The 12785-nt window shown below is 43.8% G+C and overlaps 1 long non-coding RNA gene across 1 annotated transcript in view; it reads left to right on the top strand.

The window, feature by feature from the left end:
* LOC143835987 (uncharacterized) overlaps positions 1-12785 on the top strand; it is a 34045-nt gene that overhangs the window by 1203 nt on the left and 20057 nt on the right. The window contains exon 2 of the long non-coding RNA XR_013230435.1: positions 8873-8995. This is a non-coding gene — a long non-coding RNA (uncharacterized LOC143835987). The remainder of the gene's footprint in view (positions 1-8872; positions 8996-12785) is intronic.

Consider the following 12785-nt stretch of genomic DNA (forward strand, 5'->3'; position numbering starts at 1 on the left):
TCTTTTTTTGCATATTATTAAAGTGACCAGATTTAAAAAAAAGCAAAGCGGGACACCATCCCAGAAGGGGGCAGAATGGCAAGTGGGTCTGCGCCTGGCGCGTGGCCACGTGAGGGGGGGATGGGACCGAAGGGCTTCCGCAGCTCCACCAAGACAGTGGCCTGCCTCCCTGCCTCCTTCGCAGCCCCCCGCCAGTCCCTTCCCCTGCCCCGCTGTTGCTCTCTACCCACCCGCCCCACTGTCGCTCTCTGGAGCCTTTCTGCTGCACCAGGCCCAGCCAGTCACCCTTGCCGCCATGCCCAGCCCTCCTGCGCCCCAGCCAACCTCCGCCTGCCCAGCTGGCAGCGCTGGCTGCGATGGGCAGGACGGGCTGCAACGGCACTGTCTGCAACCTGGGATTTTTGGGAAATGTCGTGGGACACAGGACCAGTCCTGGAAATTCAGAACGGTCCTGCAAAAACCGTGACATCTGGTCACCTTACATATCATGCTAGTAAATACTGTATGATTTCCCTGAAGCAACCAAGACTCATGATGTATTTATATTTTCAAATCCTCATTTTGCATTTGCTTATCCATAGCTCACAGTGATTTTGTACAGACAGATTTCATTTATTCAAGAATCAGGAAGGCCAAAATGCAGATCAAACCCTAGGACTGATGGCAAATGTCACTAAGGGGAAACAGAGAAACTCTATATATTCAAGGGAGGTATAATAAACCTGATTGCCTTTGATGTTTTCAATAGATGAAGAATAGGCTGAAGGGATGCTGATTCACATGATCATGTTTAATATGGTAAGGCCAACATTATGGTTTTAGTGCACTGGTCTCATAAAAATATGTCCAGTGGTACCTTGAAGGCCTTTTCCAGAATGAGCTTTTGTGAGTCAGATTTATGGTTCAGATTATATGAAGAGGAAATAATCAGGAGTGGTTTAATGTTTTGCGGGGCCCATAGCACCAGAGCTAGTTTAAGGATTCGTGGGGCTCTAGCAGAGTAGAAGTGTGATGTGAGGAGCCAGACTGGGGACAGAGGCACTCACCACAGTGGAAAGGGGTGTCACTCCCAGTGTCCTTTAAGAGGGAAAAGGAGGAAGGAGAGAAGCTGCAGCCCAAGTCCATGGGGGGAAGGCACCTTGTGGGGCCCCTGGAAATGTGGGGTCCCTGGAAGCATGGGGCCCTGGAAATCACATTTTTACAGGGAAAATTACTGAAGGGAGTGGGAGAAAGGGAAGAGTTGGGCCAGAAAGTGGCTTTGTATGTAATTAAGAATAATAAACTATTGAAGAAGAAGCATAAGAAAAAGAATTGATATCCATTCTTATGGTGTATTAACAGTGTTATGAAGAGACAATTAAAGTTTGAGTTGTTAAAGTGAGTAATTATATTATAGTGAGTAAGGAAATGTAAGGAATTTTGGCAAGTAAGGGAACCCAAGTCTATGTTTAAGTAAGGGTAAGGGGCAGTTTAGCTAATTGATGGGTTTCAATTCAGCACTTTCATGTTAAATAACTATTTTTGTAGCACAGTAACTTTCAGATCTGCAGCAATCTGGCTAAGATGATAAAAAAATATTCCTCCACTGTTTTTTGAATTTTGTGATTTTTCATTCGTTTTCATTGATTCTGTCATGTCGAGAAAGTATAAAATATAGTAAATCAGTACTATAAAACCAATTGAATGGAGTTAGGGACTTTGCAGCCATTTCCAAAGTGGGGTCCTAAATATTGTCATTTTGGGGTTATAGATTCAAGTTCTATCCCAGCCTCACACAAGCATATTACACAGACACAGAGGTGTGTACATATGCAGAACACACATAAGACAGTAGCATAATTTTTTTTGATGTGGAAACACATCTACTGGTGCATCCCCTGAAACAGAAATGACTATACACAAAACATCCATTGTCCCACCCCAGGGAGTGCGCCGGTAGATGTGAAGATGGGCAGTGGCAGCACGAGCGGGGCTCTTCAAGCCAGCTGCAGAAAATGACCACCAGCAGCGGTGGCGGTTGGCTGCCAGGATGCCTTCATGGGTGTGGTAGTGGCTGGCCAAGCCTGGTGCCGAGTCCTGCTCACTGTGCCACCACCACCACTAGGATGAAAGAGCCAGGGGCTGGGACAGGCCTAGCCTCGGAATATGGGAGGCAGAGGCAGGGGTAGCAGTGGCACAGTGTGCTCAGCACCAGGCTTGGCCACCCATTCCTCCTACGGCTTTGGAAACTGAGCAGCAGAGGCAGCGGCTGGCCAGGCCTGCAACTGAGCCCTGCTTGCTGTGCTGCTGCCATCGCCTCCACCATCTGTCTTCCAAGACTAGGCACACTGTCAGGAGTGCAGGGCCAGATGTTGGAGACAGGCGATGGAGGTGGTGGTGGTGGTAGTATCAGCCCTTCTCAGCCGCCACCTCCACTGCCTGTCTTCTGCACCTGGCTCCACACTCCTTCCAGAATCAGGTTGTTGCACATTATGTTTGCACATAATCTGAGACAACCTGATTCTCAGAAATTTTTGCATAAAGAGCAGCCTAGGACAAGTTACAGGAATTACATCCCTAGTAATTGCATCATCTAAGCATAGTCTGCTTTCCCAGTCATCTAGCCCAAGGCACATGCAAACTCCCAAACAAGCAGAAACACACACACATTCAGGGATAAAGGAACATTCACACACACAACTTCTTCACTCCTGTATTAAGTCCCATTTGATGATGTTTCTATTGGAAAAAATCTTTTGGTTGAGAAGCTGGCTAGAAATCTGCAAAATAAATAAAATGCATTTGAGAATACGTCTTGCTGGTATGGCAGATAGTGAGAACATATACACCGGGATTTCAACTAACAGTTTCCAGTTTGTAGTAATCCCCCAACCCAGGTTTACATTTGGGTTATCAAAAGATGTTTTTGAGCAAAGGAAATTGCATGTTTAGGGGCTGTTTGGAAAGAGCTGTCTAGATCTTTCCCCACTTTTTTGGCAGATCATCTTCCTGTTTTGGCTGTCAGAGAAAGTCATAATGAAACAGGAAGTGAAGAGAACTAGGACACTTGAAGAAAAGATATGGGTGTGATATATCTGGGGTTTATTTTCCACAACTATGCATATAATAATAGCAAAGGAACATGATCTTTGACACCATATTGCTCAGCAGAGATTTTATAGTTTATCATTTATAGTTAATTAATAGAACATTTGGAAGCACCAGTTCTAGGCAAGGATTATAAAACAGGACATTGCATTGTATTAATTTATTCACAATAGAGAGAGACACAATATGCAGTCAGAGGTGATTAATACAGAAAGCAAGCAGACTTAAGTCATGTTTAGCTGCCTAACTTTGGAACAATTAGTATCTAGAGCTTCTTGTAAAAGAATTATAATTCCAGGAATATTTACAATTATTTCGTTTCTCACATATTTCTGAGACTAGGATAGAGGAATGTGGCAATTATCCCAGAAACTGAATTTCACTGTTCATCAGTAAATTTCCTTTCATACAGTCACTAAAAACATCTTACAGAATTTAAAGAATATTCGTTTTCTATAAATTCTTTTAATCACACTGGGGAATATCCTGGTAAAAAGCTGCAGGCAGATGCACTGATCCAAGCAAAATCCAGAAACAGCAGTCACAGATACTGTTTATTATGACAAATGAGCAAAATAACCCAAAACCGTCCTTTTACATTTTAAAGGGCCACTGTTTTCAATGAGAGTAGACCTGGCCTCTGAAGCCTTGGAGAGCAGAGTGTAAACTGCATGGAGCTTTTATTCCAATCCTAGGTTGATTCAGTCCCTGCCCTCTACACAGAATGCGATTTCCGTTTGGATTTGGGGCGATTTAAATTTTCCTTCTGCAGCAAGAAGGATTGATCCGGAGTGACTCTACCTTTATTGTACAATATCTTAGAGTGCTTTTATTTTTTTCAATATTTTTCAAATCTGGATTGGGAAAGCAAGCTCCATGGTAGAGAACCTCTGATAGGCCACACCTGGTCATGTGACAATCTTGCCTTAAAGGAGAAGCCCCTAATTTCTCTCAACTTCTGTTGGTCCTAGATTTTTTCTCCCTTCTCTGCCTTTTTCGATCCTCTCCCCCCCCCCCCCTCCAAGAAAAGAAAGAGGCTCCCTGCTTGGCTCCTCTCCTCCTCCCCTTCAAGAAAAGAAAGAAAGAGGCTTGGCTCCCCCCCCCCTTCTGAACTACCCTAACCACGTGCAGAACACTTTCCTGTTTCAATGGGGGGGGAGAGGAAGACCTGAGTTCAAATCAATCTGAATTCAACAGGATTGACAATGGAATAAACAAAGTAAGTGCAGACTCTGCCCAGGTTTACTCTCATAGAAAGTGAAAAACCTTTTAAAATGTAAAAGAATAAGAGAGCACCAAACAAGTGAGCCACTTCTGACAGCTGATAGTCTGAATATCTCCCTTCCACACACACAACCCTAGTCCCTAGATATTTTAAAAGGGAGGACCAAACTAACCCTGAAGTCACCTGGCTGGCAGTGGTCCTTCCTCCTAGTTATAGTCCACCAAAGCACAACCTGGCCATATTATGGAGGATCCTGGGCTTACTCCCCTGCCTGGGGTCACTCTCTCATCCACAAAGAGTCACAATATTGCTGCACAGCCAGGCAGCAAGATGAGAGATCAGGATGGCAAGGGAGGCAGCCTAGCAAGGGGTGGCACTTGGCAATAATGGCTACTCAAGAGTATACAAAAGAGCTTGAGGGAAGAGCTGCCTTCGTGTTAACATGAACATGCTCAGCATGATTTGGATCAATTGGGAGCTTTATGTAAAGTGACATTTCCAGCCCCCAATCTGATAGCCAAACAGCCAAATTAGGGTTCTTTTGCCCCACTCCAATGAATCACACTGAGAGAAAACTTCACACCAAGCAACCCCAAATTCTTCTAATTGTAAGATGTGGTGCAGGAATTTGCTCCTAGAACACAGGGGAAAACTTCGAAGAAAAGGGTTCTATGTAGAGTTGTCACACAGCCATTGCAGTAAGCTGCTGCACGCCAATCATTGTCAACATTGAGAGTAAACTTTGAGAGCAGGAAGGGCCATTGTCTCTGCAGGAAAACCTGACAGGGAGGCGTTTCAGCATCAGCACTGAGGGAAATGGCAGCACTTGCACTCATTGCAAGTCATCAGGGCCTGATAAATGATATGCAACTTTGTCTGAGCAGAGATAATATTTTGCATGATTCTTTGTGGAAGCCATTATGCTTATTCTGGCAACGTTTTGTTTTTGTTCTTGAGCAGAAATAAAAATTGAAAATGAAAAGATCACATAAAATAGATGAAACATTGGTATGAAATGAGAACTGCCTTCAGAAAGGTAACTGCTGCAGCCATTTTGCCTACTGAAGCCTAATTGGATATAAGTTCTTATTTGTTTCTACAGCTTTGTCAGAGAAATCCTAGTAAGTTGCTTTTTCTGCCATTTGATCAAGCCCTGCTTTGCTACATCACTTAAGCTTCCTGCTTTTATCTTTTGATCAGACCCTACTTCATCCTATATCATACTCTGGCCAATCTTTGCAAGGATTATACTCAGTCATTTAAAACTCCTTCGTCTTCTGACTTGCCCTTTGAACTGTAGCGTGGAACCATTGGCTGGTAACTTTGGTTTTGACATTTGATGTAGGACTAACCTAGATACTTACTGGGAGATTAGCTCATTGAAGATTCAGTACTTTTTCTATTTGAGCCATGTTACCATTTAAAACTTGTTTTGTTGTATTAACTGTTGCCTTGCTCTCAAGACTATGCCTGTATTTTGCATAGATTTTTCAGCAGGGTGATTGGTCTGATCCAGCATGGATCTTCTTATTTTCTTATCTTGCATACAGTTGCTCAGTCTAACCTATTTTAGAGAATTATTGTGAGGATAAAATGGGGGAAGGAAGAACCACGTATATTGTTCTAAGTTCCACAGAGAAAGACAGCACAATAGATATTAAACCTCTTTAATGAGTAAGCTGAATGACCTTGTAAGATCTCCCTGTTGTCCCACCCTTTCAGCCACTTGATGGCCTCCCCTTTAGTTGCCACTGGGAGGTGTTCGGGAAGAAATGGTGCAGGCCATTATTCCCTTGTAGTCACTCCAAAGACATAAGAATCATCTCTAAAATGGCAGTATAGTGATTAGACTGCCATAGCCATTGTGTAGCTGAGTTACCCTCCTTGGCTGCTTTCTTGTCTTCACGCTTATTGTTACAATCATCCATGTTTGTAAGATTCTTTTGGTTTCAAAGGAAAGTACCCTTGCTTTCTTTCCCACCTCCTTTACCATGCTGCTAGGGATGCAAGAGCCTCTTGTGGCGCAGAGTGGTAAGGCAGCCGTCTAACAGCTTTGCCCATGAGGCTGGGAGTTCAATCCCAGCATCCGGCTCAAGGTTGACTCAGCCTTCCATCCTTCCGAGGTCGGTAAAATGAGTACCCAGCTTGCTGGGGGGTAAACGGTAATGACTGAGGAAGGCACTGGCAAACCACCCCGTATTGAGTCTGCCAAGAAAACGCTGGAGGGCGTCACCCCAAGGGTCAGACATGACTCGGTGCTTGCACAGGGGATACCTTTACCTTTACCTTTAAGGATGCAAATGCCATGGCTCCTCCTCCTGGAACCAGGTGTGGACAATGGTGGCAGCCTAGCAGTTTGGAAGGTGTCCTCTTTTTTCTGCCTTTATGGGTCCCAGACAGACAGACTTTTTCTAGGCAGTGTCCAAGGTTCCACAATTTATGTACCCTGGTAAACATAGCCTGACATCTTAATAATTTCCAAGAGCACAGTGTGTATCATGGAGAGGTGACTGGATACAAAAACCTTCAGGATCCATGAAGATGTGACTTTTGGAACCATGTTTTGGGATCATTGCGAAAAAAGGCATGGTTCTGTGATTTTTGTGGTGTATGCTGTAACTCAGTGGTCCCCAACCTTTTTATCAGGGGGGGGGGCGGTCAACGCTTGACAATTTTTCTGAGGCCCGGGGAGGGGGTAGTCCTTTGCTGAGGTATGCCACCGCCTGAACCCCTGCTCCACTTGCTTTCCCGCCGGCGCCCCTGACTTCCCACTGCCCACTAGGAGGCGCTGCCAGCAGTGCTACACCGAGGGGGAGCCTCTGCCATGGTGGCCGCTGGAGAGCACCAAAGGTGAACGGTGGCAGACTGGCAGGGCAGCAGCTGAGGCAGCAGCCAGGGAGGAGGACGAGGAAGTGCCACGGCCCGGTACTGACTGATCCACGGATCGGGACCGGGGATCGGGGATCGGGGACCACTGCTGTAACTATTGATATAATAGATGATCTTATGGAGAGTTTTGGGTGACTGGAGATGAGGATCCAACCTTTGGAACCATGTTTTTACCCTGCAGCATCGCCACAAAGGTGTGGATCTGTTATTTTTGTGGTGTAAGCTGTGGCTATCAATAGAAGTGATTCTATGGTAAATTTGGGGTGAATGGATGCAAAACCCTCAAGGATCCATGAGGATCTGACTTTTAGAATCATGTTTTTGCTCCATGGTGAAGGTTTGGATCCTTGATTTTTGTGGTTTATGCTGTGAATATTGATAGAATAGCTAATCTTAGAGTGAGATTGAGGTGACTGGATGCAAAACCCCTGAGGATTCATGAGGATCTATGCTTTGGAATCATGTTTTTGCCCCGTAGCATTGCTACAAAGGTGCGGATGTGTGATTTTTGTGGTGCATACTGTGGCTATCGATAGAAGAAGTGAAAATATGGTGAGTTTGGGGTGTCCCAGTGCAAAAATCATGAGAATCTGTATATTTTAATCATGTTTTTGCCCCACTGTGGCACCACAATGCTGTGGATGCATGACTTTTGTGGTGCTGCCTATAGTCTAAGACATGGTCTACACAATGAAGGTGGTTTTATTTCATTTCAATGTAAAAATCATATGAATTCATGAGTATCCATTTGAAATAATCTAAATCTGGCTTTTACCCTCCCTTCCAAAAACACTTTGTACAAAAGTAACTTGAAATCAGGATCTATTTGTGATCCTTCACCCCATTTCCCAAAAGAAAATTAGGAGAAAATGTCTCCAGGAAATCCCCCCTTTGTGTGTGTGGGTGTAAACTGCTATAAACTCACAGCTAATTTATGGTAGTCCCAGCAAGGGGCTCTTCAAGACAACTGAAATGCAGAGGTGGTTTGCCATTAACTTTCTCTGGAGGTCTGCCTTTCTGAGATCTGACAAGATTGGTTTACACCAGACTGCCCTCCCTCCTGTAAATTTAACTGTCATAGGGATAAGTGATGCATACAAGATGCTATCCTCACTTATTAATCAGGTGGAAGTTACAGTGTTTTAAGCAATTATCCATTATTAATGCAGAGTTTGAAATAGCTAGATAAGTGATTCAGAAACTTTAGTATCAATTGAGAGAATTTTTTTAGAAGGTCATGAACTTCTGGATGACTGCTACCAGGTGTCAATCTATTTCACTCACATATGTGTATAAATAGATTTGGGGAACTCTTGTCAAACACAGGCCCCATTTTTGAGGAAATTCATTTTGTCACACCATACCAAAAATTGCAGTCATAGACCATGTAATTGATTTCAATACTAGAAATGGGAAATACAGCTTATGATCCAGGACCTAATTCCTGCCCACCCCCAATGTTGGAAAGATAATTAGATAACTAATGGTATGGCTATGGGGAAAAAGTAATCAAAGAAGAAAAATCATAGGAATTTCTCTATACACTCTAGGCATCTAGCATAATAAACTACAGACTGGCAAAAGATCACTCAGGACAGCCCAGTCATGCTTGATGCTCCTGACCTCTCCTTCCATGCTGCTATAATTACTTTCTTCTCCTTCCTCTTAAAGCTACCACAGCAGCAGCTTCTTTCCTCTTCCGCTTTCATAGAAAAGAGAAGATATCACATACACGGACCTTTGCTCTGGATGGAGAAACAAAAGGCAGAGAGGAAACTACAGAACCAGCAGCCTGTGAGTCTGGGACTTTTCAGTCTAGAAAAAAGATGGCTAAAGGGAGGCACGGTAAAGGTTTATAAAATGCGCTTGGGGTAGAGGAAGGGGTAGAGGAAATGACTAGACGGAGCCTTTCTTCCTTCCAGAACCTGAGGGCACACAATGACGTTATTGGGAAGTTGGTTCTGGACAGACCAAAGGAAACGTCTTTATTCAACAAGTAATTAAACTGTAAAACTTAATGCTAGTGGAGGTAGTGATAACTACAATCTATGCTGTACATAGAGCTGTCCTTGAGACTGATGTGGAAACTTCAACTGGTCCAGAATGTGGCTGCATAGTTACTTACCAGGACCTGTTGGAGGCCTCATATATGACCTGTCTTTACCCAGCTGCATTGACTCCAGATTGAAGACCAGATCAAGTTTAAGGTCCTAGCTCCCTTTAAAGTCCTAAATGGTCTAGGACTTCATATCTATGGGACCATCTTTCCCACTATGTCTCCCAGAGAACATTAAGATTGATCCAGAAGAATCTTCTGAGGAACCCCAGCCCTAAAGAGTTCAGATTGGCCTCAACCAGAGGTCAGTCTGGCCTCAACCACCAGGCCTGGGCCTGGTTGAATGTTCTGCCAACTGACATCAAAGCTCTGTGGTTTCTCAGGTAATTCCACAGGGCTTGTAAGACAGAAGTATTCCACCAGGCCTATGGTTGAGGCTTCAAATCACCTGATCTAGTAGTTTCCCTGTCAGAACCCACCAACCAATCTCAATGGACCATCTTTATGAACCTCATGCTCAGTGGGTCTTGAGTTCTGGACATTTTGAAGGCTACTGCTAAAGGCCAAGAACTTCGCTGACAAATCAATCTAGACCTCAATTTCAGAATATACCCTGGTTTCACTAGCTCAAATGATAAATAATATATTTACAATCAAATTGGGTATGTACTGATAAATATCCCCTGAATGGTAATGGCGGGAGCATTTTAGCAAAAATCTGTAATTATATAGAAAGTCACCCTTTCCCATTCTCTGAAGCCCTGTTTACATTTTGCAATAAACACACTTATATCCTGCATGTACGTGCATATATCTGTTTGTCAGCAAGGATACAACACATGTGCATTTTACAAGTGAAACTTTGGACCAGGACTTGGGTAAATGTAAAATCACAAGCTCAGCTGTATATGCATTGAATTATTCAATACATATATGAAGAAAAATCAAGAGTACATGGACTATACTTGTAACTTGTATGCATATTTATTCCCAAGTTAAATGTGCATAGGAGTGCTACCTGCTTTCATAAGACTGGAATGTCACTTTTCTAAGAAGGCGAGTCACACCAGTCTGCTGATCAGAACACTTTAGATCTGTCAATTTCTCAGTTCATAAGACCATGAAGACCTCAGAAATTCAAACAGAATCTATTTCTCTAACCTTTCATTCTCATCAAACAATTCTGCTTACTGTGCTGGGGTTTTGTGTTTTTAAAAATGCCACAAATGAACCTTGGCACAGTCTTCTGATCAAATACTAGAACAAAACACCAACACACTGCTGTTATTTGTATATATTTTGCCAAGTCTATATGGTTGCTTTGGTTTTTTATGCAAATACTGATCTTGGCTGCAAAGAAATGGCGACCAGCTTTTGGTCAAGTCAGAACTGCTGAGATCTGCCTATTCCAGCTTCAATGGTCATCAACAATGGTCCTGTGAGTGACTGCACTTGCATAAAGGACTGCATGGTTTGTAAGAAGAGATATGGAAGTAATCCGGAATATCCACACCGATCCTCCCGAACCTTCAAAAATATAAAAAATCCATTTTGAATATTTAGTATTTCAAAAATCCATTTCACATGTATTGAATAGACTTCCCATCTAACTGGATAGCTAGCCTTTTGCTTTTAACAGCTTCCTGACATGCAAAAATCCATCAGGTATAGTTTCCACATCATTGCCTGGAAAAGCTGCCTGGTGTGCCGCTAATAAAAGCACAGAGCCACAAGAAGGTGATAACCTGCTCTGAGTAATGTAATTGCACACAGGTTCCTTTGAACTCAAAATAATGCAGATTGTTTTAGATTAGGGTCTTTGTGCTGGTCATTGGAAAAGCTGCTAGCATTTCATTGTGTTCTCCGCTTGAATGCATATTAACAACACTTTTCAAAAAAAATCTTTGTACAGCTATTGGAGAGGGCTGGTTATCTAGAAATTGGGCTAGATGTGTTATTGGGCTATTACAGTTTTGAAAGTGAGGAGCTGCAGCTTAGTATGCAAGACTGGGTTAAAGGCTTTGAAGATGACACAGGGTGCCTTGATTACTCCAGCAAAGCTGCCAACTTGGGAAGCTTTAAAAGGGTAACGGACAAATCCATAGAGCAGTGGTCCCCAACCTTTTTATCACCGGGGACCAATCAATGCATGACAATTTTACTGAGGCCCGGGGGGGGGGGGAGTCTTTTGCCAAGGGACATCGTCGCCGCCCGAGCCCCTGCTCTACTTGCTTTCCCGCCAGTGCCCCTGACTTCCCACCGCCCGCTTGGGGGATGCTGCCAGCAGCAGCTGCCCAGTGCCACGCCAAGGGGGAGCCCCAGCCATGGCGGCCACCAGAGAGCACCAAAGGTGAGCCGGCGGTAGAGTGGCAGGGCAGCCCCCGAGGCAGCAGCCGGGGAGGAGGAGCCGTGGATCGGTACCGACTGATCCACGGACCGGGGGTTGGGGACCACTTTCATAGAGGATGGGGCTATCAGTGGCTACAAACTGTGATGGGATATCTGATCTGATGAAGTTTAGCTGCCTGTGTGCAGCAGCTGTGACCTTCAGTAAACATTCAAAGAGAACAAAAGAGTAGAACTTTGCATTCAGTAAGAACAAAAAAAATTAAGGAAAAATTGGTAGGCCTGTGACAAGTTGGCATGGTTCTGAGTTCAGTCAAATAGAATGGGTTGTTGATCATGGCCTTGGAGCTTAGCTATTATCTGGATTTGGAACATATATTAGGAGTTTCTTTTTCAAGTGCAAACTGAAGTCCTGAGAAAACTGGATTAGATCTACAATTGATATATAAGCTAAATCCAGAAGTATAGAAATAAAAAAGTTGTTTTCAAAGCAATATAATATACTCCAGTTCAGAAGAACTACTTTTCCTAACCCTGTTGTGAGACATTTTAATTTGCAGTGTGCCAGCTACATAGATTTTATGTGATACAAGGGACATTTTCTTTATCTTCTGGTCTGATGGAAGAGCCAGTGTAGTGTAGTGAACACAAATCTCATTGGGGGATCTTGGCCTGTCATTCTCTGTGCTGTTGTTACAAGTAGACCAGCACCACACATCTGGGCCACAGTTGTCATATGTACAGACATCTGGAGTGTGGAAAGAGGGACAGCTTTAGACAGAGAGGCAGGTAAAGGTTAGCTGTTGAGTGGGAAAAAGATTGGGTTGCCAACTCTAGGTTAGGAAATTCTGAGAGATTTGGGGAGTGGAGTCTGGGAGGAGGGGGGACCTCAGATGGGTACAATGCTATAGACTCTACCCTCCAAAGCAGTCATTTCCTCCAGGGGAGGAAGATCACCTGGAATGACAACTGCTCTCCAAGCTAGGACAGAGGTTAGTTGTCCTGGATAAAATAGCTGCTTTGGATGGTGGACTTCATGGCATTATACCTTGCTGAGATGAGTTTGCTTTATTTTCAAAACCTTGCTCTCTCAAGACTCCACTGCCAAATTTCCAGGAATTACCCAACCTGGAGCCGACAGTCCTAAGGGTGAACTAATCTCTGTAGCTGCAAGGTGCCTCC

This window comes from Paroedura picta, chromosome 4, assembly GCF_049243985.1.
Source record: "Paroedura picta isolate Pp20150507F chromosome 4, Ppicta_v3.0, whole genome shotgun sequence".
Taxonomy (NCBI): Eukaryota; Metazoa; Chordata; class Lepidosauria; order Squamata; family Gekkonidae; genus Paroedura; species Paroedura picta.